Raw genomic sequence first — 20,932 nt, 5'->3', positions numbered from 1 at the left:
TATAAATCTTGCAAAGTTGTAAGGCAATCATTTTAAAATCCCTGAGCCCCACCTTGGAGGTTTAGGGCTTGTGTTTATGAGCAAAGCCGGATTCATCTCTCCCTCAAACCCAGGGCCAGATTAAGGCCAACTGATGCCCTCAGCACTCTTGAGCTGCCCTCTTCCTGCCCTTCCGTCTTATCCTGGGCAGGGAGAGTGAAGCGGGGTGCCCCTCCACCCTTTCCATTGCTTAACTTTAAGCAATTAAATTAAATTAAGACATTAAGATTCAAGAAATGGTGAAGGTGAACTAAGGGATTAAAAATTCAGTTTTCTTCCAGGCCATCCCCTAAGTGGGACTCCGCAATTATATTAAATATAAACTTTTTAAAAATGTTTATTTAACACTAAATGGCAGTCAGCAATAGAAGCAAATTATTTACTTATAACTATGGCAACAGAAAAAGTGCAAGTTTTCAACACTTTTTAATGCATTTTTAAAATACAATTGTTATAAGGGAAAAATGCAAATACAAAAATGTATTGACAACTATTTTGAAGCACCCTCCGAAAGAGTATATTCAACTAAAGTTGAGTGTGGCAGTGAAAGAGTTAAGGTCATGATAGTGGGGGGGGGACACTGTGGTGCCCCCTTCCCTTGGTGCCCTAAGCACCTGCTTATTTTGCTTAATGGTTAATCCAGAGCTGCTCAAACCAGCTGAGATTATGTGCTTTTCCACTAGGACGATTCCCCACAATTTCTGAACACGTACAGAACTTGGATGGCGGAGCCCCTAACAAGCCCCTAACAGGCCCCATAGAGGCCTTCTGCCTTCAGCCTCAGGTTTTTCATCCTCTTGGACTCTCCTTCTCCTTTTTAGTAATGTTTTTAATTAAGGTTTTATGTATTTATATATTGTATGTTTTTAATGTTTGTTGTGAATCACCCAGAGTTCCCCCATTGGGGGGAGATGGGCGGTTGAAAAATTTAATAAATAAATAAAAATAATAAACAAACAAACTCGGGCCAGGCTGGGAGATCACAAGGCCATTCCAGAAGGGGAAATACTTCCATAACGTAGCTCTCCCTTTCCCAACTACCTGGAATGCTATCACTGGGAGTCAAGTTCAACTTATATAAATCTTTACCTTTTTTAATTTCATTGGCAAAAGCTTTAAAAGACCACAGCATAAGCCAGGTTTAGACATGCAGACCGCACGTGACTCCACCAGATGGCATCTGTGCAAAAACGACACAAACACTCATTTAATTTTCTCAAAAGGAAGAGGGCTCCAATTGTGCAAGGTCACCAAATCTCACAAGAGTCAAGGCGAGAAATCTTTTGTTTCAAAGGAGGGACACGCTGACAAGGTTAACACATTATGCTAGTTAGGCATCAGGTGCTGCGCACGCTGCACAGAACCAACCAGTTGTGGCTGGCTCAGTAGAATGATGTTTTATTGAATCACAACATAAAATAAAATACATTTTAATTCTTCTACATTATTCAGTGATTTAGAGATTTGTGCGTATGTGAGCTACCTTGAACTGCTTTCAAGTAAGCAGGACATAAATGGAGTAAGTAAATAAATAAATGTTTACAGACCTTAATGATTGGGTTCCTATAACAAGCTAGGTCAAAATTGAAGTACCTAATGACTACGTTCACACAACTTGCTTAAGCACGTTTTGTTGACTAAATCACAATCGGCTAGATGCGTACAAGCTAAACCCCAATAAATGGATGGCAATGTATGAACTGAGTCACTAAGTGGAATAGCTTGGGAACTAGGTGGTAGCAGTAGTAGTTTGAATATTTATATTAGTAGCTCCTGTTTATTTGTTTGTTAGATTAATATGGCCACCTAGTTGGGAAAAAGCAACTGTGGGCAACTTACAATTTGTACGAGCTAAAGGAACAAAAATACAATAAACAGCTGGAATAGAAGAAAAGGAGAACAGAGTAACAGAAGAAATAACAAAAATAATAGAACTCACCAAGGGTCACTACACATATCCCAATCGAGATTTTTATTCTAGACAAGCTCAACCTGCATTCTCCCCCAATGCCCAGGGGAAGAACCATGTTTTTAAGGCTTTATAGAAGGATCCAGGCCATCCTAACCTTGAGAGGAATTTGGTCCCACGGGGAGGCACTTGACAGAGAAGCCACACCTTCTGGGTCCTGCCAGATGACACTCTTTCATAAAAGGGACTCACAGCATGCCCACCTTGATGGCTCTCATGGACCAAGCATAAGAGTCAATACAGCTGACAAAGTGGAAATGTTACACAGGTGCACACATTACTACCTGCACCACTGCATTCTGGACCAATTGCAGCTTCCAGGTGGTTTTCAGGGGCAGCCTGTGGACGAGCAGGCTGCTTGAGCAACATTGCAGTGCTACCTTCTTTCCCTCCCACCTGAACCTTCTCTCCAGCGTCAGCACAGCAGAGGTGCCAATAAAGCTGCAACCTTGACACAGGTGTGGGGAGGAGAGCGGAGGAGACATGTGTCTTGGGGCTCTGGAGTCACCAGCAAACAGAGTACAACAGATGAACAAAAGAAGGCGTTTTTCCTTCAGAAGGAGTGGAAGGTCCAAAAGAGAAGAAGAGACGTACAGAGGCCCAGCAAGACAAAACATAGTGTAAAAAAGGTGCAAGAGCTCTACATGTTGGCCATTAACAGGAAAAGAAGACATCTCAGAGAGAGGGGACTTAAGGCAGAACAGGCTTAAGAGAGAAATGTTGATGCATACCAGTAATAGTATAGTATTTTTCAATCTTGGCAGCTTGAAGATGTGTGGACTCCAACAGTTAAAAAAAAAAAAACCTGTGACACAGCCCCATGTAGAACACAATGCAGCAGTCAAAACTAGAGGTGACCAGGGAGTGAGTAACTGTGAACAGGAAAAGGTGCAATTGATGCACAAGATAGATTTGTGCAAAGGCCCTCCCAGCCACAGCTGACACCTGCTCTTTCAACAAGAGCTGAGAGTCCAAGAGGACCCCCAAACCGTGCACCAGTTCTGTCTGGGGGAGTATCAAGTACATATGTTAAGACATGTTGTGGATATAAAACAATATGAAATCTTTGGTGGATTTTATTTTTATATGCAGTAACTAAACATGGTGGACTAGTATGTTATTTTATGCACACTGGCAATGAAAAGGATCTTGCTTTGCATAACTCCTCAGTCTCAAAAACTTTATGATGATATGATCTCACAGCCATGTACATTTCTTATGGATTTTACATTTTAATGTGAAATCATATGCTTATATTGTCATGCTCCTATTTGTTTGCTACCAGAAAATATCTTGCTGAACAGGTGGGCCCATCACTCAAAATCAAGCTGAAGCACTTCTAAAAAATAAACTTATTAATGAAAACTTGAGAAAATCCAGGAATGTTATCTCTGTGATCTCAGAAACATTCTCTTACATGCAACAGATGAACGATGATGGAACTTTAGAACAAAGCTGAATGGGAAAAATCAACAGAACAGCCAATTTTCGATATCTTTATAAATCTTTCAACTAATTAGAAGGCCATGTGAGTTGGCTATCACTTTATTGCCAACTATAAAAAGAAAGCAAAAATGTTGCAGTTTTACCAACCAGGTACACATCTTTGACATTCAGCTCAATGCTCTCTCCTTCTAGCATATTTATGGTTTAAATGTAACTTGCTTTACATTATTTATCAAATCACTTATTAAAAGTCACCCTTTTTTTAGCTGAATTAAGAGATTAGGGGTATCAGCCTAGAACATCCTCTGGACTTTGAAATATACAGTAAAATGAAATTATATTTAATGATACCTTTGATTTATGCATTCGTTTTAAATGACCAGATAAAACACTGCCATTAGGTAACCTTTAAATTTTTTCTAATAACTTAAAAAAAAAACCTACGATTATACTTTGCAGTCAAGAGGCAGCTACATTATTCATAAAGAGAGAGGCTTTACTCCACCAATTGGATTTTTTTTAAAAAAGGTCACTTAATTTGACTTCTTCATATTGGGCCATCACCTTTAGTTCATTTCAAAATGAAATTTACCAAATGTACATAGATGGGTTAGTTTAAGAGGAATTTGTCCAGGATAAATTTGGGTTATCAGGGGCGGGGGAGGGCAGGAGTGAAATATAAAGTCATTAGGTTACTGAAATAATTTAAATAGCAACAAAGGAATGGTTCCCCCAGGGAACATAGCTTCACTCCAGATATTTAACCTGAACTGTCTGGAACTGAGCAGGTAGATGAGTTACATCACCTCCAAAGGAACTCCCAACTCAATGGCACTCAAAGCATTTAACAGGGTTATAGCCAGGGTTAAGGTATCATAACCCACCCAGCAAAGGTGTGAAAAGGGGTTAATTTTAAACCCAAACACTCCCTTGGTAGGATAGGTCTAATGCAACCTCTCCTGGTGAGCCATGTGGTGCAAACTCAACTCAAACCGCCTCTCAATATGAAATCCTGGAGAGGTCTCACAAAACAGGGTTGTTCTAGGAATCTTCTAGGGGCAACCTTCCAGCCACTAACTCCTCATTTGAGCAGTTATGGGGCAATTGTTTACTCCAGAGTGGCAGCAGACTGTATTATCTGAACCCCAGCTGTGATTAGGTTCACCACACCAAGCTTGGGGCTCATGCAACTTACTGAGTGCAAACCACAAACACCTTTAAATGTAAACTGTAGTTTAGGACTATGTATGTCATGCAGTTCCACCCACTGTTGTTTGTAAACCATGTTGTGCAGCTTGCTTGTGAATCCAGCCAATTGCGCTTTATTCAGTAAGCCATGGTTAAGGATGGTTAATGTGATGGGTGAGCCCAATCAGTGTACTATGTTCCATTTCAGCTTAGCATTTTGTCCAAACCCAGCCACTGCAATGTGTAAATATACTTTATAGCTTAACAGATTGATTAAACCCAGCCAAGTATTGCTTTTCCTCCACTCACTTTTACACCCATTGTTAGTTATTTCAGGACAACATGAAGAATTTGAAGAACGAAAAACTAAGCTTCTAATATCATCCTTTAAAAAAAAAACCACAGTCTTAAATATAGCTACGAACAGCTGTGCAAAGATTTAAGTTTATGGGATGTTTATTTCATTCCAGTAAAATTTACCCAGATAGATAGTGCACAGGCTAAAGTTAAAAACACAATGCAATTAAAATAGATAAAAATTAAAAACAGCAGGTCAAAACAGCTTTTAAACCCTAGTGTTCAAGAGTCTGAAGGTGTTGCCCAGGGCAATTAAAAGAGCTTTGCATGATGCAGAAAAGATAATAAAATAGGCATTGGTCCGTAGCATCTTTCAGAAAAACTGATGTCTTTTCCAATAAAGTTTTGGTCCTCCAGATTCCTGCCTCTTAATGACACAGCCCTGCCATGCAACCAACATTAATACCAGAAAGGTTTGCAGAGGCATTGTGCTGAATAGATGTCAATTTGCTAGTATTGATTTCTCCTCTGGTGGAAGGATGAAGACATGGTAAGGAGCATTTGAAGAAAGCAAGCCTTTTGTCATAAAAACAGTCCCATTTCCAATTAACACTACTCAAAAGAAATGCAGGCAGCTAATTTATTTTTTTTTAACTCCTTTGATTTCCAAAATGTTTGCTTTAGGAGATACACGGGTAGACTCTGAAAGCCTAGGATGTCCTTCCACAAAGTTGCCACTAAATTATAATTTGGAAATGATTAAATAGAGGAGAGCAATACTTTTAGCTACATTCTCTTAAAAGTTAACTGTTGAAAATTGTAATGCTACATCCCAAAGCAGAGGTGAACAACCTAGCTTGAGACCATCAGCATTCCTCCGAAAAATTGCTGATGAACAATAATTTTGAACGTGACAGAAGGGAGAAACTATGAAATGCATGAACATCAGTCCTACTAACTGTACCGTATTTATTGCATTCTATTTCATATATACACAATTTAGTATTTTCGTGCTTCCCCATCACTACTTTATCCTAGTTGTGTAACATTTTTTTAAAACACCAAGGCAAGGGCATCCTCACTGCCAAAAGGGTGTAGGATGACAATCACAGGTCTCCTCCATTCTTTTATTTATCCTGCAACTTCCACAATTATGCCCATGGATTTCTCAGCCTTTCAGAGGAGATCTTGAGAGGCAAAGGATGTAAAGAAATGTAAAACTTTTATCAGAGGAGATGCCTGAAGGTTCTCCTACTCAATTTACCAAATCTAGGGAACTAATTTCAATTCTCTACGTGTGTGTATGTGTTAGCCATTCAAAGTGGGCCAGACTAGGAAACCAATGTCATGTAGGTCAATACTAATTTATTGAAAAGCTATAGTAATAGAATTTTGCAAATCTGAATGCACCCTGCCCCCCGGCTTTTATCTTCATGAGAACTAGGGAGGAGCTTGTCTAAGATGTTTACTCACTTTACATTCCTGCCCCAGACTCAACCCTCCTTTATTTGACTGTTGCCTTGGTAGCAACTCTTCCGCCTGTCCTTCAAGGCCCTCTTCCCTCTATGCCACGTATGTACGTGTAGATAGACAATTAGACTATCAGATACACATACATTTTAGATTCAATTGTACTATTTACTGTTTAGGTTGTGCATGTGTATGTGTGTGTATTAAATGAGTGATTTTACATATTAACTTTTAATTTGGAATATTACCCCACTTTGTGGTTTTAAAATTTTTTCAATGAGTGCATCTCAAAGATAAATCTACCTATTGTCTAGGAGACAGAACAATCCTTTTGCTTTGATTAAATCAACTGTTCTTGCTGCTATGTGACCCCAAAACGTGGTCTTATTGATGGTTCTCATCTGTTATTGGGAAAAACAACATGCAAGACGCCTGGCAGTGAAAAGGATCAAGGTCTATGACTAACAGATTCCCAAACAGAGAGTTTTCACTTCAGATTATAAACAGGAAGGGATTTTCTCAAAGTATGGGAATTCAGACTATAGCTCCAACAGTATTTAAAGAGATGGATGCAGATCACACACACACACACACACACACACGGTCATTTGATTTTCTTTGGTGGCTAAATTGCTTTTATATTACCATATAGCATTTGAGTCTTTCTGTAGTTTGTTACTGAAGCATTTATCTAATCCAGATCTATCTGGCTTTTGAACCAGTAAGCCTATGATACAGTGGGGGGCCGACTAAAACATATGCATAGATGAAATCCCTGAAGATGGAAATATCCAGCACCAGAACTGTCTATATTAAAAGGCAACCCTAAAGCTACAATATTTTTTTCTCCTTTCCAGCTTGCACCAAAAGATAACAAAGAGATATTGGGTAGATATTAAAATTCAAACAATTCTCTGTGTCATTTTATATATGCTTAAAGGATCACACCCATGTCATTTCTTTTGATATCCACTTTGTTTTTCAACAGAACGAAGGAAGTGGCTTTTTTTCTAGCAAGTACTGGAACAAGACATTTCCATCAATGTACCTGTATTTGTACAACAACACCTTGTCATCTAATGCTGATGAATTCCATAAAGGCATAATAACATCCATATCCAATACAAGATTTCTTACCAGGACAAGGATGTGGAAACTGGTGATCCTCACATGAAACATGGAAATGCAACATCTTTCTTCCAAAGCAATGGACATGCAGCCCTTTGAAGCAATAAATAAAGTCATGTTAGAACAAGTCAGACTATCTCACCCAATCATGTCAGCCAATTCCTTGCAAGTCTCTGGGTTCTTGGATGAACATCTCCGTGGCTGCTCTACTGACCGCACCAGAGGTTTTGAAAACTAAATCCCAGTATGAAAACATATGCTCTGCGGTTGAGCTGACCTCAATCACAAGCAGTTGTGTAAGGAAATGTCTCTCTGTTCAGAGGTCCTTTCTAAACCTTACCAACCAGCTGAGCCTAGACTGTCTAACACATGGCTGCCTGGCTGCACACTGAAACCCAAGAGTTCAAACATAAATCAGAATTCTCCATACATTTCCTCAGAATGAAATCGTGCTGAGCAGAAATGGAAAGGATTGCCAAGAAATCCTGTATACCATTTCAGCTCAAGAGTGTGGTCCCAAGGTACTGTATTCAGATTCTCATTGGGGATTGTTCCCTAGTGAGTGAGTTTTTGGCTTAGAGCTTTACAAAGCTATTTGCCTGGGGTATTCAGAGACACCAGTATTGGAGACTTCTGCTAAACACATAGGACTAAATTCCACAAGGGCTTGTTCAGCAAGAACAGCCTTTTTCCCTTCTATTTTTTATTTTAAAAAACACCATTTCCTTTTCTTGCGATCAGAGGAAAAAAACAGAATAATTCTGGATTTAAGATTCTTTGAATCAAGCACTCCTCTTGTGCTACCTTTTGGAGTCTTTCCAAGGCTGAGGTTTCATTGAGCCTAGCAAGAAAGGAGCAGTGGGAATACAACATCAGATTTTCCCTTTCAAGGTTTAAGCATTGCTCTCAACTCCCTAAGAGTTTTCAATGTAGCCTTTTGCTACCAACAGATTGCCCACCCTTGCTCTAGATGTGCTATGTAACCCGTCAAGGAGTTTTTCCAAATTTTTATTCTGTCTTCTTCAATGCACTGTTGTTAAACAAAAAGAATAATTTCTCCTCTGAGATTCTGGGCCGTATCCTCTCAATGTAAACCTATTTTTGTCATGGCATTATGCCAAATATCCTTACCAGCCACTAAATAATTGTAGCAGATGCCAAGTCAGTTCTGCCCATGTCCTAAAAATCTTTTTTTATGCGCTTCCTGACACTCATCACTTCATTACCGGTGCAGTCAAAAGCTTTTACATTTTTCATGAACAAAAGGAAATTAAACTTCCCAGTGCTACTCCTTTTAAAACTCAAATTAAAAACACACTCACACATATATTGGTGAGATTCAAGGAGCTTCTTCAGTTCAAATGCAGCATGTTTCCAGGGTAAAGTGTTCTATGATTAAAATTAGTTTCTAGTCTCCAGAGTCTGTCTGTCAAAATTTACAACACCTTTACTGAAAATCGTTCAATGTATTATTATTATATTATCATCATCATCATCATCATCACCACCACCACCACCACCACTTAAACTTGGAAGCTGCCCAAGTTTGCAGTGTTCTGAGTGGCTCAGAACAATTTAAAAAATTACACTAACATCAATAAAAGACAAAGATAAAAATGGCAAATGAAAGGGGGTCTCTCTCTCCTTTGCCAAAGGCCTGGGTAAAGAACCAGGTCTTCATGGCTCTTCTGAAAAGCAGCAGAGTGGGGGCCATCAGATCTTGGGGGGAATTCTGTTCAGAGGGCAGGCACTGCCACAGAGAAGGCTCGTGTAATGGTATATGGGAATGACCTTGGGAGACAGGAAGAAGAGTCACAGCCAGGGGAATGGTCAATAAAAGGCAGCTTAGCCCACAGAAGGAATGTGGACATGGCAAACATCTCAGAAGGGGCCCTTCCTTGTTTCTTGGACTGTAAAGGCAAAGGGGGAGAGGTGTACTTTCAGACTCGCAAGATTCTGTTAATGTAACCTTACAGTAAAGTTAGAGCTAGTACTTCTGGGTGTGCTTCTTATCTGGACCACCTCACAAGGCTGACAGCGTGCTTCTGAAGTCCCAACAGATGACACTGTTTAATCAAAGGAACCCAGAATGTGCCAACCCTGCAGGGTCAAATGGAAGACATAGCATAACTATAGCCATAATTTTTTACTTAGCCATCTCTACTTTGAGCTACAACTGCGGGGCAAAACCCCAAAACATTATCTGTGCCAGCTCTGCTGCAAGAATGTTGGTTCCATCACTTTTATGGGAAGTACTTTGGGTATGGTTGTTCTATGGACCTGGCCCTACCCCTGGGAAGAGGGAGGCCATGGCCCCAGGCAGCTGATGCCAGAAGATAACAATGCCTCCTGTCTCTTCACATTGCAAGAGTCAGCAGGCAATCCAATTGGCTTTGGTAGGGCGAAATGGATGGCTGGACAGTAGCCCTATTCTTTGTCCAAGACTATCTTCAGGACCATCTGCTCTATGTGGAATTTGGCCACTCAGAATGTACAGCCAGGAGAGACCACTGAAGAGACTCACCCCCAAAAGATAAGGAACAGGGACCTGGAGGCTGGCTGGCCTCAACAGCAGCCCCCTCTCTCAGGAGTAACTTAGCTCACAATTGCTCCCCACTCAATTAACATTTAGGAAAGCTGTAAAAACAGTGCTCTTCTTAGGACCTTTCCTACGAAGAACTCCAATTAAGTAGATTGCAGTAGTAAGATCTTAACTGTGATTTTGAACTTGCTGTTATGGTTTTTTATTTATTCATTTATCAGAGGTATAGACCATCACAATCAAAACAGACTCTTGGTGGCTCAAAATGACGAAGAACTTAGGAATACCCCAAAATATGCAATACACTGAAGACCCCACAATACCTGATGTAATGCCCCCAAAGCCCTCCAGAAAAGCAGTTTTCAACTTTTTCCAGCAAACATAACGTTGGGGACAAATGAAAGTTTTTATAACTGTACAACCCAGAGACTCTTGTGAGTCTTTTACAAATTACTGTATAAATAGGTAAATTGTATATCATGTCCCAGTCCTGGTTTTTTAACTTATTTTGGCCCAATCCAAAATGTTTCAATCACCTTTATGCATGGAAGTAAACTTTTCCTGCCCTTCCCAAAGTTGTTTTCTCAGTGCCAACAGTCTTTTTTTCCATTTCATCCCAAAAAATGTTCCCATTTTTAAACTCTGAGTAATGGACCCCTGAACTATAAGCCTTCCACTTGTCTACCATCGCTCTTTGTGGCTCCAGCAAACATTTTCCCATAATGTCCTGCCCATTTGTTGCAAATACAGCCAGATTTTGCATCAGAGGAACGTGTCAGTCATTTTTTATCATCAACTGAGATGCTCCTTCAGCTTCAGTTACTACCAGACCTCTGTCCTGTAGATTCACTTAATATATGCTGCTCTATCTTGTTCCAAGGTCTTCCCAGCATCTCTGCTTAGCAAGTCATACTCCATTAAATTCACCCAAATATGGAGACCTTTTGCTTTAAACTTCCCCATTCTCTTCTCTGAGGTCTTTTGTTCTTCTTGACACCCAAGGCCACTCCTATTGCTTTCTTCTTTTTAGAATGCTACTTTCAGTGTCAGTCCTAACTGCTACCTCAATAACACACTGTAATTTATTCTCCTGCCATTCCTCTTTGGTTCCTGTTAATCCTGTCTCTAAGTTCAGTACAAAAGAAAAAGGCCAGAAAGTTAGAGAAAGAGGTGGAAGAATACATGGATGCCTAGACCAAGTACACAAATCTTAATTTTTAGCCTTAATTTAAGGCTAAAAAGCTTGCGTCTTCATATAAATATAGCTCAGATGTGTGACATAAAACCCAGGGTAATCAATAATCCCCAAATGCTTTGAATTCTTATGAAAGTTGGGACTAAATTATAACTTTTAATGAGACAGAATGGAAAATGTATTAAGCCCATGGAGAGCAGGCATATGCATTCTACTGAATGGATTTAATTTTAATTTAGTTTTTGCCCAAGCTTGAAGTGCTTTTTCACAGTGGTCCTGCTGACGTTTTGGCATGTAATTTCTAGCAGGCCACTCAAGGCCTCATCCTGTGAAACAGGATGTGTAACTGGCATATGTGCTCCAGAAGGATGGACTATCTGACCAATCTTGGTTAATCTTGAAAAACCTAATCAGTCCTTAATAGTACTAGATGAAAATCCACTTGTAAATCCCAGGGTTACAGGTTAGAATTGGAAGTAAAATAAGGGAGGGAGGGAGGGAGGGAGGGGGAGGGGAGGGGAGAAGGAAGGACAGACAGATGGACTTTACAGTAATTATTCCTTGTGGGGAAAAACAGGCTATCATCAATAGGCAGCAACCAATCAGCTCTCAAGCAGTAATGGGTGATTACTGGCAGAAAACAAGCTTTTTTTGCCAGCAAGCAAGGTACCAGTTGTGTTTTCCTAGCATCTGAAAATGCTATTCAGTGACATCACTACACAAACTCCACCTGGAACAGCGTTATGAGGCAGCCACATAAGAGAGGGGCTTGTGCAGTGACATCCTGCAGAGTAGGGCTTGACATACCTTGTCCTGCTTTGCTGCACACCCTGGGTGTGTTCATGTAATCAGCAGGTGTTGAGCTGGAAATGTTTTTTTATCTTGTGCTACATCTAACACTTTCCCCCATTATTTTCCATTATTTGAGGAGAGGAAAATTTTGCTACCTGATCAAGGCATTTAGGTAGCTATTCAATTCTGCCCAGATTCTCCTTCTTTCTCATGTGTCTAGCGTGTGCGTGGATATACACAATTGCTATCTTTCCAGGTTTCCTCTTCTGCTGACCAGAAGTCATATTAATATGTGAAATACCTGAGCAAGAGGCCTAACGACATTCCAGAAATGAGCAGTTGCTCTGTTCATAACCGCATCAAGTTTAATAATGGAGAAACCCTAATAGCCATTAAAACAATTATTCTATGATCAAGTTATTCCAACACTTAGCCTGAGGTAGCAGCCTTGCCAGTTGGCATAATTAAAAATGAAGCAATATCTGATTTACAAGGCATTGTGAAATGGGCCATAAAGCTTCGGAATCAGCCCAGTCTTTGGGAAATTGCAGTTAATCTTGAAGGAATTCATCCTGAAGCAATGGTTGCCAAAAGAAGAACCGGGGGTAGAGAACAGACTAAGAGCAAAAATGTGGGATGGAAAAACTGTTAGTCCCTATGGAGTTCTTAAGGCATATCACACACACACCCCAAAAACCTGTTGGTTTAATATCAAAGTGAGAGTCAGTTTTCCTTGTTTGCAATGGAAACGGATTGTACATTAAAAGCCTCTGAAGGATCCTGAATTTCAGCATCATGATTCTGGTGCACATATCACAGAAGGTATTTATTTCCAATGATTATATCGTCCAAAGGATTTCACGCTCTTCCTGCCTCCCCTTGGCCCCAACACCAGCATGCAATCGTGCAAAATCTGGCTGTGTACAGCTAATTTTCGTGTTCAAAACTGGAACTCTTAACAAACGTCACAAATGTTACTTTCCAAAGTAAGTCATCTGGAAAAAAAATGACTCTCTATGGAAGCTTTGAAATGCTGGAAGTCACTTTGAAAAGTCACGTCTGAAAGAGGTCTGCATAGTGGAAAGAAGCTTCTATACTGCTGGGGCTGAATGCAATGTTTGGAAACTCATGTACAACAGGATTTCTTATCTCTTTTTGGGTCAGCCCTTCACGGTAGATCAGACTAGGAAACCAATGCCAGGTAGGTCAGGACTACTTTTATTGTAAAGTTATGCAGTAGTAACAGAATTGTACAAGTCTGAATGCGCTTCCCCTTCCCTCCCTTTATCTTCATGTGAACTAGGGAGGGGCTTATCTGAGACATTTTCTCACATTACATTCTTGGCCTGGACTCAGGTCCCTCTTATCTGACCGTTGCCTTGGCAGCGGCTCTTCCTTCTGTCCCTCAAAGCCATTCCCTCTTCCCTCTACATTTTGGGGCAAGAAAGTGGAATTCAGCACTTCCACTGGACTCTCCAGGAATTCCTGCCACAGATTTTATGGATGACGTAGCTTCCTTTCTCCTAAAATATGAGTGGAAGACTAACTTATGAAGGAAACAATCAATCTCAACAATTCCAGTGATGAAGCCAGGTAACAATCCAGAGCACAATATCCTATAATGATCAGTAAGAAGTATATGTGATAGGAACTCAACTCAGTTCATGCTGTCATCTATGGACTGATACAGCCAATGATACATTCAAATACTACAGGTAATCTGGTTACTGTATTAATCCACAAAACCCTGAACCATAAACTGACCAACCTGGCTGGGTTCACACAACCGACTAAGACACAAAAATCTAATCACATTAACTAAGCTGCTCAGTCCTTAATTGTCCTGATGAAGAATCCTGTTTCAACAAAGCCTTAGAACTAGGTCCCAACATTTCAAAAAGAAAAACAACAGTAGGATGTTCTTACCAGCCTTTGCCAAGTTCCCATTTTTACCGAGAGAAGGGGAACACAATCTAAATATTTCCAAACCAGTAAAACTCATGATTAAAATTTGTCCACAGCTGCTAACCTAACAGAAGTTGCCAACAAATTGTCAACCTGAATGTAAAAGAAGGGGGAAAATAGTAAATACAAGGGGAGCAATCATATCACCTGCATTAAATCAATTTTAATTAAATGTTTTGCCTTGGATTTCAAACTTTGGAATGCAGGCCCACGCCCAACAATCAAAAACCAAATGTAACTTTTGATCCAATGGTGCAATTCCTACCTTGGGAAATAAGTTGTTCTAAACAGATTCATCCCAAATGTCTCTTTATTGAAAATTTATTTTCATTATTCCTCAGATAAGCACTTAATTTTTTGCTTGCTTGGGATAATTCTCAGCAAGACCCACACTGTGACAGCAATCTAAGTTACGATGTGGAAGTTCCTTGCTCTCAAATTAATGCACTTGGTATTTGTCAAGTTACTCTACAACCATCTCTTTCTGCTGCATTATCTCCCAAAGCATCTGTATCACAATGTCTGCCCAGTGGGGAGAAAGACATTTTAGCCGTGTCTTTTTCAAGATGAGCATCCCTTAAGTCCCTATATCGACAGAAAAAGAAAAATACATAATTACTCACGAAGGAGATTGCTGGCGAAATTCCCATGATGGAAAGGCATGCTTTCCAAAAGGAAGCAGGGAGAGAATATAGATGAAAAGACTAGGATGGAGAAAAATGAAGTTTTCCTTCACTGGGACTGTGTTAATGTGCCACTGTATTAATGAAAAGGGAGGAGAACAAAAAGGAAGTGATATGAAGGCCTGTCTGAAATCATACAAAATGCCAGCCACCTCGCCTCCCCAAAGTGGAGAACCATAAGCTGTTTTTTCCTGGAAGATTAACTTGGTTGGGCTGATTCTAGCAAAAGAATGAAGTCCTGAAGGTAACTTGATGCCAAGCCATAAAGAGCTTTATAGGTCAAACCAGCACCTTAAAATGAACCATGAAACCTACTGATAAGCAGTGCCAGGCCCACGGCATAGGTATAATATGCTCCAGTTAGCGAGTGCCAGCTGGGTATCATCAGCATACCAAGGGTAAAGACCTCAGATGACCTCCACCAATGGTTTCATGTAGATATTAAATAGTAGGGGGGAAGGATTGACCCTTACAGCATCCCACAAGATAGCAGCTACCGTGCTGAGCCCCCACCCCAAAAGGAACCATCAGCTGAGGAAGAAGTAGAACAGTGCCTCCGATCCCCAACCCTCATAGATGGACCAGAAGGATATAGTAGTTGATGGCATTGAAGGCTACTGAGAAGTTTAAAAGAACCAGGCGTACTCCCTCCATCCTGGTCCCAAGAACGGAGAGCCCACTTCAACGGGACAGAGAGACTCCGTTCACACAACACATACCTGGGTTATGGAGGACAGGTGCGTTCTTCAAAATCTTTAACCCACCCAAATGGCCTCCATAAGTAACCCAGAGAGCATTTGATACAGGCCCATCTAATTTGACACTAAGTTAATTCTCTAAATTAACTAACTCCCTCTTACCATCATTTTGGATGAACTAGTTTTTGGACAATTAGGTGATCCTTCTCACTCCTGAAACAGCAATGTCATTCTAGAGAGGCCACATGAAAATGAGGCTCTCTAGAAATTCCTATCTCTGTCTGTTAGGTTGCTTTCACCCCATAGCGCTACATTGATGGAAATGAATAAAGGGGTGAATAAAGGCCCCCAAGAATCATGTTGATTTTGGGGTGGGTGACTGTTTTCCAAATTCTTTGCTGGGAAAACTCAAAATGTGGCTGTCAGCCAAGTAACCCCAATTGCTCTGATTTGTGCGCTGCTTGTATATGAAAATGAACAAATTGACCAGGGGAAATTATCAGTGGGACAATGGTGTCATTTGAACAGAGCCAGAGAGTGGATGGGTCACTGTTAACCTTTCTCCTGAATTAACTCATTTTCTGTATTTGCACCACAGGTTTAATCATTCTCTAACCTAAACTGAATAGGTTCACACAAGACATCAAGCCCCCTTAAACCCAACCAAGCTTGACATGTTGTGTGAATGAGGCTATTAGGTTTTTAACTGATTTGGTTAAGCATAGTGGGTAAACCGCAGCCTATGAGGATAATTACACCAATTCCCAATCACCCAGTTTAGCAGAAGAATGCCTTCCCAGTCTACCAGTTATTTACACCTTCGTTTCTTGCTCACATTCTCGTCAAATAAGCATGGATTTATGATTTTAATTATGCTTGGCTTGGAGAGATTTAAACATCTGTTATAAGTGTTCAATAAGTATTAGAACTGCAATCAATTTCCCCTTTAAACTGAGCCAAGACTGATGGCGATCCATGAATGCCTAAATACACTCTTGTCAACGGTAGAGGATTTAAATTTTTGTTTTTTTCTGAATGGGAGACAGGAGGGCTTTTTAATTAACTCATAATTAATTCTATTTAGGATGAGTGAGATGAAACCTAACAGTATTACAAAACACGAAGTCACTTAATTACAGCATTTGCTGTCTTGTTATCAGATCGCCTAATACCTACACGACAGTAAGTATTCACTTCTCCCTTTCAGTATTATGGATTATCTATACTTCTTGCCTTGTTTATCTTCAATACAAAGATGTTTGTCTAATCTAACCCAACAAATCCAGAAAAGCGTGATCCAATCCTAAACTTATGTTGCATTCTCATCCAAAGCCTTTTGTTCTTGAAAGCAATCTGAACAGTTCAAGTTGGTATCCTTTAGGAAATTCCTGATGCAAAAGTCTAACTTTTCTGAGATGGACAATTAGTTCAATCAACAGTGATTTTTAAATCCCAGTTCTTTCAAACTTTTCCCATAGAAAAATGAGTCTTGGGTAAGGTTCCCACTTTGCATTAAACTGTCGAATAGGCTTTGTTTGTTTCAGTACAGCATATTATGTCCATAGCCGAGATAATTTATAACCCGTGGTTTACTGCTTTGTGAGCTCGAACTGTTGAGGTTTATATAAACCATGGCTAAGAAAATTTGGCTTAGTGCAAGGTGCATTTTAGAACACTAAATCTTTGCTGCGCATTTGGGGCCTTCAACACAAAAAAGTCTTCCCCATCCTTTCTCCCTAGTGTAGCCCCTTTGCAGAATGGGAAGATGATCTCATTTATCTTTTGCACAGAAAAGATTCCTTGGACTATCTGAATTAGGAACACAGGAAGGGTAAAAACTCTCTGCCCATAACTCAGCCCCAATCTGGATCAAGCCCATGGTAACCATCTTTGAGGGACAAGAAGGAGGAAAATGCTTAAGATTAGAAACATGAAGTTTCAACATTATGTGCTTAGCATGGTCCAGAGGGAAGTTACAAGCTCTTTCTCAACAGAAGGCGGGACAAAAACTCCCCCAAATTATATTCTGAGCAAGAAAGAAGTTGCTCAGCTTCATCACAGCTACTGCAATATCTCTTATTGTTTCTATTTGCCAATTATTATTTTGCAAATGGTGGAACCAGTCAGTTGAACTGGGACAAAGATCTTAAATTAAAATTCTGGGTCCACTGTTCAAAAATGTCCTTCAATATGTCCAATATTAAAATATTTTCCTTCCTTCTATAATTGTAAGTTGAGTTTGGGTGTTCTTCTCCTTTAATTATAATATTTAGTTCCCTCTAGTGTCCAATTTTTAAAGTCTTATCATTTTTTTAAAAAAAAATTCAAAACAAAAGCATTTTCCCACAAGGAGGATTCTGTATAATTAATTCCAAAATCTTATCTCAGATTTTTCTAGACCCTTAGTCTATTTGTAACTTTCTAAAATCAAAGTTTCACTCACCCTTTTGCTGTTTATTCCAAAAAATTTTTTTCAAATTCTTAAACTTGCATTTCACTAAGGATTGAAGGAAACTCACCCGTTGCTGTAAAACCTGTTGATCGAAAGGTTCCTAATAACTGAAAAGCAGTTAACAAGCAATTTCCAAAAAGGGATCAGAAACTTTCTAATCTTAGCGTCCTTTCAAAGGTGCCAACCACGGTTTGAGCAAGATGGCTATTCCCTCATCTCCCAGAGCTCTAAACCTGCCAGAGACCACTCTCTTGCAGTTTCCTCACAAGGAGCAACTGTCTGAAGCATTTGTGGGAGATTCAAGTCCTCTCCTTGTCTGGAGAGGAATTATGAAGAGCCGGTCTACTTGTCAGCTTTTCATTCTGCCGCGGTCCTCAGCTCTGCTTCTCATGGCATGGTCTTCAGTCCACCATTTCTTCCCCGGAAGATAATGCAGCTTTCCATAGAAAAGGAAAAGGTCTTGCACATTTAAAAGAGAGATGGACGCAATTTCTAACAGAGCTTCGCTTCGCATTCAATTGCAAAAAGGTATTTTGAAGTGCAGATCTTTAAAGCAGTGTATCTTTTCCCCAGGATTGTGCTGTGACACAGTTGCATCAAGGAGGGAAAAGATGCAACTGCTTTAATAATCAAGCAGACAGGTGATATTTCTGAACCTGTATATTTCCAAGCACTTTTTGCAATCAAATTAAAAGTGCTGTTTATTTGTTTAATTCAAATTGTTTATTCAAATTATATAGCCATTCATCTCTACTCCCCAGTGAAGTTATCTGGTCAGCTAAGATCTACTGATGTGGACCAATGATGGTTATAATTCCACTGAGCTGCTGAAGATCTCAGGACACAATCTGGGTTGTGGTGTTTTGTTTTCTTTTGCTTTGTTTTTTTGTAATTTAATTACAAGGAAGGAATTTAGATATTTTGAGAAATTTTCAGTGCCCTTCCAGAGCTGAAATCTTTGAGAGGGAGAACCTGCAAGAAATCCATTCTTCCTTCTTTCCTCTTTTTAACCATCCTTTCAAAAAAAAAAAAAAGATACAGCTTTTAAGATGCATCACTGCATGCTGAGCAAGCTAAATGTTCCTAAAGGTCTTCCTACCAAATCTTGCAAATGAAATTAGCCTTCGTGTTAGCAAGGAAGAAAGCTGTAACACATCCTATATCAGGATAACTGGAAAAGAGGGGAGGGTGGGACCTTTCCATATGAAGGTTTTTGAATGGCCACAAGGTTTATACATGTGGGCGCAGGTGGGAATTGATCACTGACCTGAAATGTGGAGACCATAAAATTAAGGATCAAGATACAGAAATGTTCTCACTGAAAATGAGTCCAGATGTTTTGCAGTACAGTATGTAATATCTGAGATAATCCAACAGACGCTGCAGGATTAGGATTACAGACAATTGTACCTTCTTCCTGGTGACCTACAGCAATTTATTTCCTCATGAGCACTAGATGAATGAGAGCAATTTGGTGTAGTGGTTAAGGTACCAGGCTAGAAACCAGGAGGCTGTGAGTTCTAGTCCTGCCTTAGGCATGAAGCCAGCTGGATGATCTTGGGCCAGTCCCTCTTTCTCAGCCCTAGGAAGCAGGCAATGGCAAACCACTTCCAAAATCTTGCCAAGGAAACTGCAGGGACTTGTCCAGGCAGTCACCGGGAGCCCACACTGATTCGAAGGCACAAATAGATAAATAAATCTAGATGAATAGTAATATTCCCGGATAATCTATCAATGGCATTAATCCTAAAATGAGTCACTGCTAAATGGGAACAATTCAAATCGAGGAAGTATATGTGTGTCGTCCAGGAAGATCCTTAAAAGAACACAGATGTACAAACTGGTCCATTCAGCTTTGTACCTGTCTTTTTTTAATGGCATCCTTTTTGAAATTTTCTGATCTATACGCTCTTCATTGTACTCCGCTTTAGCAGCTTTGTCATTCATTAGTCAGATGGTCAAAATGAATTCTCGTCAGGATGTTGTGTTTTCTTTCAGTAGTGTCACTTGTTTAAACGGGCCCATTGTAGTTCTATCAGCCCCTTTCTCACTGGCAAAGAGATTTGACATGCTTGCAGTGTCTGGGCAAAAAAGAGAAATCCACTCAGACTGAGAATTAAGATCTCTGCAAGACCCATGACGGCTGGCATGCAGGCACTGACTGAATTGCAATTAGATACCATTAGGTACATGAAGCAAATGCAGACTTTTGAGTGCTAAGTTATCTCTAGCCAAAAAAGTACTGGCAAGCTTGCAGGCAAACCCCAATCTGCAGACGTACCTTTCTCCTAAAAATAAACATAAGAGACCATTCTCCCCACCCTCCAAAATCCCTGGACACGACTGGTAGCAAAGGGAGAGAAAACTGGAAGATGGCAGAATGAAACTGGGCCTCCTGAGTGAACTCAGGGTCACTGGGTGGTCTGAACAGCGAACACACAACAATGCAAGAATTCACCGTTGGTCATGTTTGATTCATCTTGATAAGCATACAACTTGCAAAGCTGCATTCTGCAGTTTTCACCTTTATTTTTCCTATAGCTCTTCTCAATACAAGCTTCACCTCTGGCATTTAGCACTCTCAGGGTATGGAGGCTCTGTGAACCCAGCTAAGTACAGCTCATTTCACAAATCATATTAAGCAGGCTATGATTTAGCAAGATGTGGGATGAACCACGACAGTAAATGGTTAAGAATGGTGCCAGGCTTGCTTTGGATCCTTATTATTTGCATCTTTGCTCTACGTGTTCATTGCCCATCCATGTGTTTTTAGGAAACTGCACTCAAGTAAATCAAGTGATTTACAGACAAAAATATTAATTTTAAAAGAAATCAATAAATGAGGGAACAACGGCCAGGATTAAACCCCCCACAAAAAGAACTGCTGCTATCTGAATTATCTTCTTTTCCGCACCCATGTGAAGGGATTATGGCATTTTGGAAGTTTCAAAACAATCCCTGGACTTGTGAATTTCTGAAATGAGGAGAACAGCAAAGCAAGCACCATTGACCCACTTATTTGCTATTTTGATAGCCTGCAAATGTTCTTTCTCCCAAAGAACACCAAG

The 20,932-nt window shown here is 40.1% G+C and overlaps 1 protein-coding gene across 2 annotated transcripts in view; it reads right to left on the bottom strand.

Annotated features, from left to right (window-relative positions):
* The window catches only part of IL1RAPL2 (interleukin 1 receptor accessory protein like 2), a 359,966-nt gene that overhangs the window by 314,951 nt on the left and 24,083 nt on the right, over positions 1-20,932 (bottom strand). For both annotated transcript variants that reach the window (XM_088151668.1, XM_088151669.1), the window contains exons 2-3: positions 7,547-7,630; positions 1,129-1,219 (exon numbers count right to left, since the gene is read on the bottom strand). The gene's annotated coding sequence lies outside the window, so the exon portion shown is untranslated. The remainder of the gene's footprint in view (positions 1-1,128; positions 1,220-7,546; positions 7,631-20,932) is intronic.

Source organism: Python bivittatus, unplaced genomic scaffold (assembly GCF_059951505.1).
Source record: "Python bivittatus isolate LINGU-HERP-01145 unplaced genomic scaffold, Pbiv_v1 ctg000670_np1212, whole genome shotgun sequence".
Lineage (NCBI taxonomy): Eukaryota > Metazoa > Chordata > Lepidosauria > Squamata > Pythonidae > Python > Python bivittatus.
This window is presented reverse-complemented; position numbering and strand designations above follow the sequence as displayed.